At 38.1% G+C, this 16,128-nt stretch overlaps 1 protein-coding gene and 1 pseudogene across 1 annotated transcript in view; both read left to right on the top strand.

Moving 5' to 3' along the window:
* The window catches only part of FAM120C (family with sequence similarity 120 member C), a 196,608-nt gene that overhangs the window by 148,153 nt on the left and 32,327 nt on the right, over positions 1–16,128 (top strand). The gene's annotated exons all lie outside the window — the stretch shown is intronic.
* LOC139438114 (DNA repair protein RAD51 homolog 3-like) lies at positions 1,062–12,828 on the top strand (annotated as a pseudogene).

Raw genomic sequence — 16,128 nt, 5'->3', positions numbered from 1 at the left:
CCTACCCGAACCTCCAACTCTGTGTTATAGAAAATCTACCCTGGGTACATACAGACACAAGGACTGGAGCTCCTTCTCTTCCAGGCACCTATTCTTGGGCTATGGTTTCACCCTGGGAGGGGAAGGCTGCTGTTTATCATCAGTCCTAGCCCCATGTGCAGAATCTCTATTCCCTGTAGGCACAGTCAAGAGAACTAGGTCTGACTTCCCATACCCAGGCCCACTCAAGGAGCAGAAGATCTAATCCAGGTGCAGGAAGTTGAGAAAACCTGAGGGCCCAATTTTCCCCACCCAACATCACTTGTAGGGTAGAGTTTCCACATTGGGATGGGTGAGCTAAGAAGATCAGGGGCTGCCAACACCCCTTTCTCAGTACCCACTTGAAGAGTGGGGGTATCACTCCAAGAAAACAGGGTGCGTACTTCCAGCTCTGATGCAGTGGTACAGGGGTTCTGCTCAGGGGAAAGGCAAGCCATAAAAATTAGGAGCTCCACAGCTCTGTCAGAAGGGACTGATTTTATATGGAAATTAGAGAACTCCATGCCTAAGAGCATCATCAGTAGGTAGAGAGATCTTGATGATGAACAATTAAGAGGAGGCATTTAGCTCCATGATACAAGCAAAGCAGCAGAGCAGCCAGAAGTTTTATAGAAAGAACCAGGGAAATAAACAGCCAAGGAGAACCCTTCTGGGATCACAGTCAACTATAAGGGATTCGGATGGCAGTGCACAAACACTAGACTGTACCTACTCAGGAGCAATCAGAACATGCAGCAAATAGACACAGAGAACAGACAACTCGGGGGGGGGGGAATAAATAAAATAAATTTAAAAAATAAAAAATATAAAAATATAAAAAAAGGAATTAAGAATGGAGATTTTTAAAAAAACAATAGAACAACCAAACAAATAACAATGAGGGTTGTTATTGGGAGGGTTAAGTCAGTATCCAGTGTTGCTATAGAATAGTATCTAAAATATCTCCTTTTCAACAAAAACGTATAAGAAATGAAAATGTGAACCATACCCAGGTACTAAAACAGGCCTTTGAAGGGGCCCAAATGGTAGACTTCTCAGACAAATACTACAAAGCAGTTATTATAAATATGTTCAAAGAACTAAATGAAACTATGCATAGAGAATTAAAGGAAGGCATGATGATAATGTTTCATCAAATAGAGAATATCAATAAAGGGATAGAAACTATTGAAAAGAATGAAGTGGATATGCTGGACTTGAAAAATACAATAGTTGAAAATTTCTGTAGAGAGGATCAACAGTAGGTTTGAGCTGGCAGAAGAAAGAAGCAGCAAACTTGATGAGAGATCAATAAAGTTCATATGATCTGAAGAAAAGAGAGGAAAAGGAAAAAAGAAAAGTGAGCCGAACCTTGGAGAAATGAATGACACCATTAAGTGCACCAACATATACATAATGGGAGTATCAGAAGGAAAGGAGAGAGAAAGGCAGGAAAAAATATTTGAAGAAATAATAGCTGAAAACTTCCCAAACTTGATGGAAAAAAACACATTAATCTAGACGTCCAAGAAGCTTGTTTAACTCTAAAACACAAGTGACCCACATCAGACATGTCATAGTCAAAAAATCTTGAAAGCAGTAAGAGAAAAATGACTCATCACATACAAGGGAACCACAAAAGATTAGATTTCAGAGGCAGTGGAGGCCAGAATCATATCAAAGTGCTAAAATATTATATTGATGCAAAAGGAATTGCGTTTCAGAGCGTGAATTTTAAATCATTGTAACTAAACTCAAACACGTCTTTGTTAAAATAGGAACCATTACAATCAACACATTTTTGCCAATGAGAAATAAGTTTGTTTATTCTTGTAGTGTAAAAATCAATGCTTCAGGATTCAATGAACTCTTGGAACTCTTGGAAAGCATTTTCTGCATCCTGCTGGTTGTGGAAGCATTTTCCCTACAAAAAGTTGTCAAGATGCTTGAAGAAGTGGTAGTCAATTGGCGAGAGGCCAGATGAATATGGCGGATGAGGCAAAACTCCGTAGCCCAATTCATTAAACTTTTGAAGCATTGGTTGTGCGATGTGCAGTTGGGCATTGTCATGGAGAAAAACTGGGCCCTTTCTGTTGACCAATGCTGGCTGCAGGTATTGCAGTTTTCAGTGTGTATCATCGATTTGCTGAGCATACTTCTCAGATGTAATGGTTTCGCTGGGATTCAGAAAGCTTTAGTGGATCAGACCATCAGCAGACCCCCATACAGTGACCATGACCCTTTTTTAGTGCAAGTTTGGTGTTGGGAAGTGCTGTGGAGCTTCTTCTCAGTCCAACCATTGAGCTGCTCACCACTGGTTGTCGGATTAAATCTACTTTTTATCGCACATCACAATCTGATCAAGAAATGGTTCATTATTGTGTAGAGTAAGAGAAGATGACACTTCAAAGTGATGATTTTTAAAATTTTTGGTCAACTTATGAAACACCCACTTATTGAGCTTTTTCACCCTTCAAATTTGCTTCAAATGCAGAACGATAGTAGAACGGTTGAATTGAGTTCTTTGGCAACTTCTTGTGTAGTTGTAAGAGGATCAGCTTCAATGATTGCTCTCAGTTGGTCATCGTCAACTACCAATGGCTGGATACTATGCCCCGCATCTTCAAGGCTCTCTTCTCCTTTGCAAAACTTCTTTTTTTTAAATTCTATTTTTTGAAAGATACATAGATCACAAAAAATGTGACATTAAAAAATATGAGGTTCCCATATACTCCACACCCACAACCTCTTTCATCATTGTGGCATATTTATTGCATTTGGTGAATACATTTTGGTGCACGGCTGCACCACATGGATAATAGTTTAAATTGTAGTTACACTCTCCCCCAGTTCATTCACTGGGTTATGGCAGGATATATAATGTCCAGCATCTGTCCCTGCAATATCATTTAGGACAACTCCAAGTCTCGAAAATGCCCCCATATCACATCTCTTCTTCCCTCTCCCTGTCCTCAGCAACTACCGTGACCACTTTCTCCACATCAATGCTACAATTTCTTCCATTATTAGTCACAATAGTTCCATAGTAGAATACCAGTAAGTCCACTCTAATCCATATTTTATTCCTCTATTCTGTGGACCCTGGGATGGTGATGTCCACTCCATCTCTATATTGAGTGAGGGCTTAGATTGCACATGGTTGATGGATGCAATTCTCCTCCTTGCAGTTGTAGGCACTCTCGTTTCCCTGTTGTGATGGTTGACCATCTTCACCTCCCTATTAGCTGACCTGGGTAAGACCAACGAACCAGAGAGTAGGAGTTGCAACTCTGCTGAGGCTCAGGACCCAGCTGGCACATGGCCAGTCAAGAGATTCAAGTCTGAGTATACACCAACCCCAGCACCAACCACAGGTTTAGTAAAAGTGACAGAAGAGGCATGTGTAGATAGGTCACATCTGAGTACAAGTCCATCACAATCAGGAACAAAAATTCCAAAGTATGGCCCACTGACAGGGTACTAAACTCCAGAGTTATCTGCCATGACCGTAGAACCTGTGTGTTTCCAAAGCCCTCAGGAGCACCAGTACCTGGGGTTGTATCTACTTTTACTGTTTCTGGGATCCTGCTGAGGCCTGCATAAGCATCACCCCTCTGATGACCTCCTGACTCTTTTTTTGAAGTCTCTTAGCCATATAAACTCATTTGTCTTTAACATTACCCCTTCTATTGAAGGTCTTTTTCTATTTGCATCACCAGCTGGTGATTGGTAGTAAATCCTCCACACCAGGGGGCTCATCCCTGGCAGTCATGTCCCACCGGGGGGAAGGTAATGCATTTACGTGCTGAGTTTGGCTTAGAGAGTGGCCACATTTGAGCAACATGAAGACTCCCAGGAGGTAACTCTTAGGCACCCTACAGATCTAGTCCTAGTTCAGATTTCAGGCACACAGGCTCACAAGCATAGTCATGAGTATCAAGGACTCATCACTGGACCATCTTTCTTCACTGGCCTTTCCCTTTGTACTTGGGGTTTGTTTCTGTTCCATTAGGAAATGTGACAGAGCACCCCTGGCTAGGAACTCAGCACTCCCTCAGTTGTTGTTTGTAACTGTAACTACTATGAAAATACCCAACGAATATCCAAACATTTTTATATACCCTATATACATGCCCTGGAGAAGTCCCTCCCAACCATGTGTCCCCCATCAATAACAACCTACACAAGTGTTCCTCCCCTGCCACAGTGGAATCCCTCTGTGGTCCAAAACTTCTTAAAAAATGAAGCCTAATATATTGCCCAATTCAATTAGTAGGAAAATGAAATAGTAATGATAGGCTTAAAGATTAGCAATAGACTACATACTAATTGAGAAAAACTAAAATAAAGTAAAAAATGAATTGGGGTATTAAAAAATGAAAAATATCATAAAACTTTGTTTTTGACGTTTTATCTTTCATCACTGTAATAGGTGTTGCCCTATATGTACAGTGGCAAGGCAATTTCTTTCATTCCTTCCTCAGTGTCTACATCCTTTTTTTTTTAATTTTTAATTTTGTCTTCAAAAAAGTTTTAGATCACAGTAAAGTCACATATACAATATAGGGTACTTGCATATATCCAACATCAAACCATTTTCCATCTTCTGCAACAATGATTTTTTTACATGTTCATGTTATATTTGCCATAGGTGATGTATAAATTACAGCAAATATAGCATGAATATGCAAAACTTCTTGAACCACCTCTTGCACTTGCACATTTGTTAGCAGTTCCTGGCCAAATGCATTGTTGTTGTTGCAAGTTGTCCCCACTGCTTTATTACCCATTTTGAACTCAAATAAGAAAATTGCTCAAATTTGCTTTCTGTCTAACATCATTTCCATAGTCTAAAATAAATATAAAATAAAGAGCAAGTAATAAGTCATTAGCAAAAAAACATAAAGCAAGAAGTGCACATTAAAATGATGTACAGCATAACCACTTTTATTTAAGAATGTATTCCAGTATCAAACAGCAAATTTCAACAATGCAAAACTGCAATTACCCTTGTACCAACCTAATAAAAAACTGTCAACCACAACTTTTATATCCAGCAAAACTATATTTAAAAACTGAAGGAAATATAAAGATATATTATGATAAACAAAAACAGAGAATCTGTTGCAGGGAGACCTGCTTTGTAAGAAATCCTAAAGGAAGTTCTTCAGGCTGAAATCAAGTGGCAACACAGTAATTCAAAGTCATACTAGCCCCCCCAAAAAGAACCATTAAAGGCAATTTGTTTAGGTAATTACGAAAGATAGCATAATTGTATATTTCTTCTCCTTCTCTTAACTGGGTTAAAAAGCAATAGGATAAAACAATCTGTGTATAATTGTATTGCTGACTATGAAATATAGAATTGTAACATATTTGACAATAACAGCAAAAAGAAGGTGGGTGGGAGCAAAGATATATTGGAGTAAGTAAATGACACTAGATTGTAACTCAAATCCACAAGAAGAAACAGGTAAAGCCAGAATAATTAGGTTAATATAACAAACTCTATTAATATATACTTGCTTTCCTTTTTCTCCCAGCTTTTTACAAAAGACAAAAGATTATATAAGGCAATAATTATAGCAAAGTATTTTGGGGCTTCTTTAGATACCATATGTATGCAATACTACCACAAAAATGGGAGGGGGAAGGAATGGCACTATATAGGAATATACTATTGATAGTTCACTGTAACTAAGTTAGTATATATATGAATTAGATACTGAGAAGTTAAGATCTATATTAGAAACCCTAGAGCAATATCTTAGTTTGCCACAAGGTTGCCAATACACAGTACCAGAAATGCATTGGCTTTTATAAAGGGGATGTATTTGGGGTGAAAGCTTACAGTTTCAAGGTCATGAAATGTCTGAATCAAAGCATCAGCAGAGATATTTTCTCACAAAAGTCAGCTGCCATGTGATGAAGCAAGATGGCCTCTGCCTTCTCCTCCAGAATCTACTGTCTCCTGTTGCTCAGCTGTGAGAAACTGTTATAGACCAGCGATACTGACCAGACTCAGACTTTGAATATAGTTTCAATTGAGAGCTTTATTAGCCGTGCGGCGACTGTCTCATTCCTCTGCAGAGGAGAGAGCAGCCCTGAGTCTCAGGGAAGGGGTGGTTTTATAGCTTTTTAAGGAAGGAGGGCGTCTACTAATAAGCGAGCAAGCAAGCAGGCACAGAAGCAGAACACTGCGATTAGCTGAAGATAACGTATCTATGTTTTTTTTCTTTTTGAAAGGCTTCTTCTTGTAAGCAGTCCCATATTATTTATTGGCACTCTCCTTACAGGCCATCCTGTTATTTATTGGCACTCTCCTTACAGACTCTCCTAAGTTATTTACTGGCACTCTCTTTACAGACTGTCTTAAGTCATTTATCTATTTGAAGGCACTTGCAATTCCCACCTCCCAATGTAGTTCTATTCCTATTTTCCCAATGTGGCCTTACCCTTACAAAACCAGGCATAGGACTTGTCTCTTTTCAGACCTCCTCTCTCAGTCTCGGCTGCTCTGCTTTCTTCCCAAGTATAGCTGTGAGCTTTCAAGCATATGGCTCATCTCTTCCTGAGCCTTAGCTATTTCAGTCTCTTGAGGCTTCTCTCGTTGAACTCAGCTGTAGGCAAACCTGGAGTCCTTTCTTTCGCATTGCAGGATCAAATATGGCAGTTTCCTTTCTCTCTGTGTCTTTTTTTTTATCAGCCCTAGCAAGAGGGTGGAGATCCAAGCTGGCTCATACCTCACTGACGTAGTCCAATCAAAAGGCCCTACACTTATAGGAATAGACTAGTTCAAAAACCTTTCTTTCTCTTTTGGAGATTCATAAAAGAACTTCAAACTGTCACAAGAAACCACTAACAAAATAACTCAAAAATAAAATTAAAAATCATTAAAGGAATTAAATTGTTACGCTAGAAAATTTCCATTTAAAAAAAGATAAGAAGGAATAGAGGAACAAAAAAGACATGTGATATATAAGAAGCAAAATGGCAGATGTAAATCCAACCATATGAATAATAACATTAAATTTGAATGTTTTAAAAATCCAAACAAAATAGGTTGTCAGGTTGGATAAGGAAAAAAATTCCAAATATATGCTATCTATAGGAAACAGGCTTTAGAGTACTAGGTGAAAAATAAAAGGGCAGGAAAAGATAAACCATGTAAGCAATCAAAATAGCTGGAGAAACTGTACTAATATCAGAAAAAAATAGGCATTGAGACAATAAAAATGTTAATTGACACAAAGAGGGATATTTATAATGATAAAATGGTCAATTCATCGGGAAGATATAACAACTATAAACAAGTACTTAAATTAGTGTTCTCTAGGGAAGCAGAACCAACAGGAGATATCTGTAAATAGTATGAAATTTTATAAAATTGTCTCATGCGACTGTGGGGATGCATGAGTCCAAATTCCGTAGAGCAGGCTACAAGCCAGGAACTCCAATGAAGGTCCTTGATGAATTCCCCAGGAGAACCTGTCTGTCTGAATTAGAGATGGGAATTCTCTCTCTTGACTGCTGAAATCACTTATCTTTTTAAGCCTTCAACTGATTGGATGAGACATCTCTCATTGCTGAAAGCAATCTCTTCAGATGAATGGAGATACAATTAGCCATAGATATAATCAACTCACTGATGATTTAAGTCCACTAAATGTCCTCACAGTACAATAGGTCAGTGCTTGCTTGACCAAAGAACTGGACACCATTACCTGGCGAAGTTGACACAGGAGCCTAAGTATCATAGCCTACCCCTTGTCAACTTGGCAGGCATACACATCACCTTAAACCATACTTAATCTCTAAATTTTAAAAAAACAGACCTTTTTCACCTAACAGTACTTAACTGTCCTGCGTACAACTAGAAACACACTAAATCCTTCCAGAAGAGGGTGCAAGTCCTTGGGTAATAGTCACTCTTAATCTTGACGTCCTATAACTTAAATACTACAATATAAAACTAATACAATTTATGTCATATGATAAGGGGATAATATAGGGAAGAAAACAGAGATATTTATCTTGTGTAATATACAGACATACTCATAGCAAAACAAGGAAGAAATATTCATGACCATTAATAGCCCTTGTTCCTGTAACTGGTCACTCAGTAGTAATTTGTATTTATCACTACCTTCTTCCATTACCCATTCCACGTTCCCTTTGCTCGCAGCAAGCACCTCAGCTGGCTGCAGTTCTTTGCCTGGTGGGGTATCCCAAACCTTCATTCCTGAAGTTTCTGGGCCATTGTTAGTCCTGCCTGGATTGGGATATTGTAGTTTTCCATTAACTTTAATCACAGGGGCATTGTAGTACTAAGAGGTGCCCTAGAGGATCTCCTGTATTCCAGGCAAACTTTTCACTACCTCCATTGTGTAGTTACAGTCCTATTTCCCCTTTATAGTCAGGATCTATCACCCCAGCCAGTACAGTAATTCCCTTCTTTGCCTGTTGATTCAGAGGCATGAGGAACCCAAAGTGGCCAGGTAGAAGTCTTAATTGAAGTTCTAGTTCAATGGCATCTTTGTTGCATCTCCTGGTGGACACATGCCTCCTTTTGGAACTAAGACCTGTAGACCAGCAGAGCTTAAGGTTGCAGGGACAGGAAGCAAAAATTTTCCTAGTGAATCACTAGGGGTAATAGTGAGTGGTGCTACACCCATTTCTACCCCTTGATTCTTGGACCCATGAATCCTGGCTGATGAGAGACACAGCACTATAGAGTGGACACTGCTTAAAGCATACACAGCCTTCTGGAGAACATTGTCCCAGAATATACTGCCACCTAGTTGGCACCATAATTGAGTCGTAAAAGGCCATTCCACTGTTCTGTCAATCCAGCTGCTTCTAGCAGTGCATTGGGGATTTGAGTGACAGCATGAAATGCACAAACATACACATCATGGGGGTGTCAGAAGGAGAAGGGAAAAGGGGCAGAAAGAATATTTGAGGAAATAATGACTGAAAATTTCCCAACTATTATAAAAGACAAAATGTACGTGTCCAAGAAGGGCAATGTAATCCAAAAAGAATAAATCCTAATAGACCGAAATATAAGAACCAGGACTATAAAACTCCTAGTAGAAAAGGTAGGGAAGCATCTTCAAGACCTTGTGGTAGGCAGTGGTTTCTTAGAATTTACACCCAAAGCACCAGCAAAAAAGAAAAAATTAATAAATGGGACCTCCTCAAAATTAAAAAGTTTCATGTATCAAAGGCCTTTGTCACAAAAGTGAAAAGACAACCCGCTCAATGGGAGAAAATATTTGGAAAACACATATCCAGTAAGGATTTACTATCCAGAATATATAAAGAAATCCTATAACTCAGGACAAACAACCCAACTTAAAAATGGGTAAAAGACTTGAATAGAGATGTGAACCAATGTATATGAGGTGCAGAGGTGCCCAAAGATGTACTTACAAAATCCAATGGATGTGTCATGATGATGGGAACGAGTGTTGTTGGGGGGGGGGAGAGGGGGGGTGGGGGGATGGGGTTGAATGGGACCTCACATATATATTTTTAATGTAATATTATTACAAAGTCAATAAAAAATAAAAAAATTAAAAAAAAATAAAGGAAAAAAAAAGACAAAAAAAAAAGACTTGAATAGATATTTTTCAAAGAGGAAATACAAATGGCTAAAAAGCACATGAAAAGATGTTCAATATCACTAGCTATTATGGAATTACAAATCAAAACTGCAATGAAATGTCACTTCACACCCACTAGAATGACCAATATTAAAAGGACAGAAAACTTCAAGTGTTTGGTGAGAATGTGGAGAAATAGGAACACTCATTTATTGTTGGTGGCAATGTAAAATGGTGCAGCCACTGTTGAAGACAGTTTGACAGTTCCTCAGGAAGCTAAGTATAAAATTACCATATGGTCCAGAAATTCCACTACTAGGTGCATACCCAGAAGACCTGAAAGCAGGACTCAAACAGATATTTGCACTTAAACAATATTGCACCAATGTTCATAGCAGCATTGCTCACGATTGACAAAAGATGGAAGCAACACAAGTGTCCATCAGCTGATGAATGGATAAACAAAATGTGATATATACATATAATGAAATATTATTCAGCTATAAAATGGAATGAAGTCCTTATGCGTGAGGCAACATGGATGAACCTTGAGGACATATAGTTGACTGAAATAAGCCAAACACAAAAATGAGAAATATTGTATGATTTCACTGCTATGAACTAATTATAATGAGCAAACTCATTGAATTAGAATCTAGAATATAGGTTACCAGGAGATAGATTGGGGTTAGAAAATAGGGAGTTGATGCTTAACTTGTACAGAATTTCCATTTAGGCTGATAGTAAAGGTTTAGAAAGGGATGGTTGGTGATGGTAGCACATCATTGGTAGTGTAATCAACAGCACTGAACTAAATAGGTTAATATGGTAATAGATAGAAATATTTTAATACTCTTTCATCAATTATAACCAAGGTAACTACAATCGGACCTCATTTTATGTGACCTATCTGTTCCAAGACCTCTGTGTAAGTTGAAAATCACCCATGATAACTAACTCCGTTATTCAATAAATATTTCTTATATGAACATACCTATCGCACATTTTTATAAATAAAGCAAATAAACATTCTAGTAAAAATAAGGAAACAAAATTAATCAGAGAAATACTTTTTTGAAATTTTAATTCTCTCTCTCCCTTTCTTTTTCTCTGCCTTTATTTTTTCTATTGTCAGTCACATATACCTGAATTCATGTGAGTTGAATTCATGTAAAACAAGGTCCTACTCTACTGTTTTAAAAAATAGTACAATTATGAAACAGTGTTATCATCATTTGTAACAAATGTTCCACACCAGTGCAAGATGTTGGTGATGGGGTGTTGTATGGGAATTCTGTATGTTATGCATGATAAGTTCATAACGTCTCTAATAAAAAAAAAGAATGGAATACTTACGTATAATTTTAACAAAGGAAATACAAGACTTGTATACCCAAAACCACAAAACACTGATGAAAGAAATGTTAAAAGAACTAAATAAAAAGGCACCCAAGAAATGGTGCTGGAGTAATTGGAGACAAAAAGAATGAACGTCTATCTAAACCTCACACCTTATAAAAAGTTAACTTAAATGGATCACAGACTTAAACATAAAACCATAAAAACTTTTAGAACAAAAGAGGAGAAAATCTTTAGGATCTAGGGCTCGGCAAAGAGATAGACTTGGTACCAAAAGCATAACCCATAAAAGGAAAAACTAATAAATTAGACCTCATCAGAAGTAAAAACATTTGTCTTTTGAAAGAACTTGTGAAGAAGATTTAAAGACAAGCTGCAGATGGAAGAAAATATTTGCTAACAAGATCTGACAAAGACTAGTATCCAGAATATACAAAGAATATTCAAAACTCACCAACAGAAAAACAAATACAAAAACGAAAGAAACATTCCAATTAGAAAATTGGCAAAAGACATGAGCAGACATTTTATTGAAAAGGATATATAATGACAAACACATGAAAAGGTGTTCAACATCATTAGCCATGATGGAAATACAAATTAAAACGACAGTGAGACCTGGCACAGAGTGGGTGCAGACGCACAATTTGGCTGCACGGCGATTGTATTCAAGTATCCCACTTTGAAATGCGGCAGGATTCGGGGAGTTTCCCTGCGGTCCACAGCGGTATGGGTGAAATTAGTCTTTGCTGGTTTCCAGACTACCAAGGAACTTCTAGAGGTGAATCCCTCAGAGCTCTGCAAAAAAGTTGGGATATCTAAAGAGGAATCCTTAGAAACTACAAATTTCAAGAAGAAAATGCCTCTTCAATACACCAAGACGTGCGGAACGGGTTTGGCAGTAAATGTGCAGATACCAGAATATTTTGGAGAAGTGGCAAGTGAGGCAGTTTTTATTGATACAGAGGTAAGTTTTATGGTTGGCAGAGTGGTAGACCTTACTACTGCCTGTATTCAGCATGTTCTTCTTTTTTTTTTTCATTTACCAGGGCCGGGGATTGAACCTTGGATGTCATGTGTGGGAAGCCAGGGCGCAACCACTGAGCTACACTGGCTCCCCTCATCTTAATCTTAGAACAGGGACACACATGGTCTCCAGAGGAGCATCAGGAGCAGATGTAGCTCAAGTATTTGAGTGCCTGCTTCCCATGTACAAGGTCCTGGGTTTGATCCCCAGTACCTCCTAAACAAATAAACAAACAAAAAAGCCAACTGTCACTGGGGAGCAGATGTAGTTCAGTGGTGGAGGACCTGCTTCCCATGTAGGGGGTCCTGGGTTCAATCCCTGGTACCTCCAAAAAAAAATCTTTGGATTTCACTCTTGAAACTATTCTTTCCCATAGTTATTATTTTCTTTGTCATGATTACACAGAACTTTTGGCCCAAATATCTCCTTCCAGACTTCCATTCAGACATTCAAAGGTTCTATTAATGATAGTGGATGGTATTGCTTTTCCTTTTTGTCATGACTTAGATGACCTATCACTTTGTACTCGGTTATTAAATGGCCTACTCAGCAAATGATCAGTCTTTCCAATACCAAAAGATTAGTTGTAATTTTAACCACTCAGATGACAACAAAGTGTGATAGAAATCAGGCCTCACTGGTTCATGTTTTAGGGGAAAGCTGGAGACATGCTGCTACAATACAGTTAATCTTTCACTGGGACAGAAAGCAGAGTCTCAGGGATTTAGAGATGCTGTTGTTGCTACTGCATGTGCATTGCCACTAGAAGCATCCTTGAATTCCCGGAAACAGTCGTGAGAATTAGAAGAACAGTAATCCAAAAGTTAGTCTCAAAGTATGCGAATATATCAATGCCTTGCGATTCAATGTGTACAAGTAGTAGACACGTTACTTTAAAATATAAACACATTCTATGCCATAAATGCATCAGAAATATACTAAAGTGAATGGGAAAAATAAATAAGTAATATGATCCTCTGAAAAAAAGTTCTTTGAAAACACTGTTCTGTAATTACATTTTGTTCCGTTTCATTTTCAGCTGAGATGATATAGGTATTATGTTTCACAATTGTAGAAAGCTGATCTAATGTGGCCAATCTGAATTTATCATTCAGAATGTTTCCCCTTCCTTTGACAATTGCCTAGAAAGTCTTTTGCTCTGTTTTCCTTTGATAACTCTTTGGGAAAAAAAAAGACTTCATTGTTTTAAAGAAGAGATAATTTCATGAGTCAGTATATCATCATATTCAGTTTTATGGGTAAGATGTACATTTTAACTGAACAAATTCATTTTTATAACTTCTATCCTAAAATCTAAGCCAGGTGTTTAATTTTCTATGTTGTTTTATTATGTTAAATGAAGTACTTTGGAGCTATTATCTCATCCAGAAAGTGTCTGGAAGATATATCTTTCAGAATAGGTTGATAAACTCATTTATTTCTACATTTAGAGGGTACCAGGGATTGAACCCAGGATCTCATACATACGAAGCAGGCACTCAACCACTGACCTACATCTGCTCCCCTATTTCTACATTTTTGATGCCTGGTATGATACATTCTAGAATTCTAGGTGTATTAAAATTTTCTTTTGAATAACGTTAACACTTTGAAAAAATTAAAAATTTTCATTCTTGATTATTTTCAAAATCATCTGAAGATGTTATTCTTGGTACTCTTGATTCATTAACAAAATTTACTTTATTCACAGTGGAAGAGAATTATTTAAATAATTTAATAGACTTTATTGACAGGTGGTATTTCCTACACTAGACTGTACATCAAATTTTAAAATTTCTTCAACATAACTATTCTGCAATTGATTACATAACCTAGTTTACTAAGGCTTTGAGAGTGAAGGGGGGCACTGTAACAATTACACCAGAACAATGGGCATAACTGGGAACTGCCCAGGGCAGGTTAGGGGTATATGATCACGATAATTATATGAAACTAATTTCAAATGACTATTTTAATGTACGATAACTGATTGTAACTATCTTACTTTTGAAGGCTTTAAAGCATGTATTACTACACTGATGCAGTCATTTAAAAATTACCTATCATTCTATATTCCATCTGCTCCAATCATAGAATCAAGAGTTGGGAGGGGGTTGTAAGTAACAAATATCAGTGTTACCAGACATCAGATAATGTAGAATCTTTTTTTAAAGCATCTTAATACTATACTTTAAAAGAACTATAGTGTTTAAGTGCTCAGAATATAGCCAAAGCCAAGTGTGTTTCTTCTTGTTTGCAAATTTTAAAAAAACAAAATTTCATATCATAGCCTTTTCATAAAAAACCACAGTGAGATATCACTACACACTTACCAGAATGGCTAAAATAAGAAATAGTGACAATACCAAATGCTGACAAGGATGTGGAGAAATTGGATCACTCATACATTGGTGGTGAGAATATAAAATGGTACAACCACTCTGGAAAATAATTTGGCTGTTTCTTAAAGAACTAAGCATGCAAGAGCCATAAGACCCAGTAATCTCACTCCTGGGGATTTATCCCAGAGAAATGAAAACTTGTATACACATAAAAACCTGTACATGAGTGTTCATAGAATATTCATAGATCTCCAAAACTGAAAACAACCCAGATGTCTTTCAGTGGATGCATTATTAAACAAATAGTTGTAATCCAAACCATGGAATTCTACTCAGAAAAAAAAAAGTAACAAACTGTTTTTTCTTAAAGATTTATTTTTTTTAATTTATTTCTCTCCCGCCTTTCTCCCCCTCCCCCCCCAACGTTGTCTGCTCTTTGTCCATTCGCTGTGTGTTCTTCTGTGACCACTTCTATCCTTATCAGCAGCACCAGGAATCTGTGTTTCTTTTTGTTGTTGTTGCGTCATCTTGCTGTGTCAGCTCTCCATGTGTGCTGCACCATTCATGAGCAAGCTGCACTTTCTTTCGCCCTGGGCGGCTCTCCTTATGGGGCGCACTCCTTGCACGTGGGGTTCCCCTACGAGGAGGACACCCCTGTGTGGCACGGCACTCCTTGCGCTCATCAGCACTGTGCATGGACCAGCTCCACACAGGTCAAGGAGGCCCGGGGTTTGAACCGCGGACCTTCCATGTGGTAGGTGGATCCCCTATCCATTGGGCCAAGTCCGCTTCCTGTAACAAACTATTGATACACACAACAACTTGAATGAAAATGAGGAAATTATGCTGAGTGGAAAAAAACAATCCCAAAAGATTGCATCCTTTATGATTCGATTTATATGACATTTTTTTTTTGAAATGACAAAACTGTATAAATAGGGAGCAGATAAGTGGTTGCCAGGGATTAGGGACATGAAGTGGGAAAGGGAGATGTGTGTTGCTATAAAAGGCCAATGTGGGAAATCCTGTGGTGATGGAAATGTTCTGTATCTTAACTCTATCAATGTTTATGTCCTGGCTGTAATATTTTCTTATAGTTTTATAAGATGTAACCAAAGGAAGAACTGGGTCAAGTGTTCAAGTGATCGTTCTGTTTTATTTCTTAAGACTGCATATGGAGAAAGACACAGGAATCTCTTCTCTCCCAGAAAAATAGCTAGAGGACAGGAAAAAACAGCCTGGAAAAAAATCTTCTCGGGTTTAGGACATCAGGGGAAGGCTGAACACCACCCAGAAGAGAGAGGGGCAAAGGGAAAGAATCCTGACCTCAAAATTCAAACACACTCTGACCAGGCATTGAACTGAGAGGGCTGTCAAAGAGTACCATCTGCTGGCAGATCAAGGAAGTGCACTGAGGAAATTAAAAGTAAATAAGTGGGATCAGATGTAGCTCAAGTATTTCAGTGGTTGCTTACCATGCAAAAGGTCCTGGGTTCAATCCCCTCTACCTCCTCTTTAAAAAAAAAAGTAAATAAAGAAGAGTGGCTTTTTTCCCACCTTTGCAGCCTCCCTCCCAAAGGCCCTTGGAGCAGGTCTGCAACCCATTACTGGGTTCAGAGGCCAGATTTGAGCAACTAACAGGGACAATCCTAAAAACCAAGAACAGGTTGAACCAAGAGTCAAAGAACAGCAGAAGCACACAACCTCCCACCAATAAATCCCTATGAGAGAGAAACTGAACATCTGAGTAATTTCACTATCCCAGTCAGACATC

Source organism: Dasypus novemcinctus, chromosome X, assembly GCF_030445035.2.
Source record: "Dasypus novemcinctus isolate mDasNov1 chromosome X, mDasNov1.1.hap2, whole genome shotgun sequence".
Classification (NCBI taxonomy): domain Eukaryota; kingdom Metazoa; phylum Chordata; class Mammalia; order Cingulata; family Dasypodidae; genus Dasypus; species Dasypus novemcinctus.
This window is presented reverse-complemented; position numbering and strand designations above follow the sequence as displayed.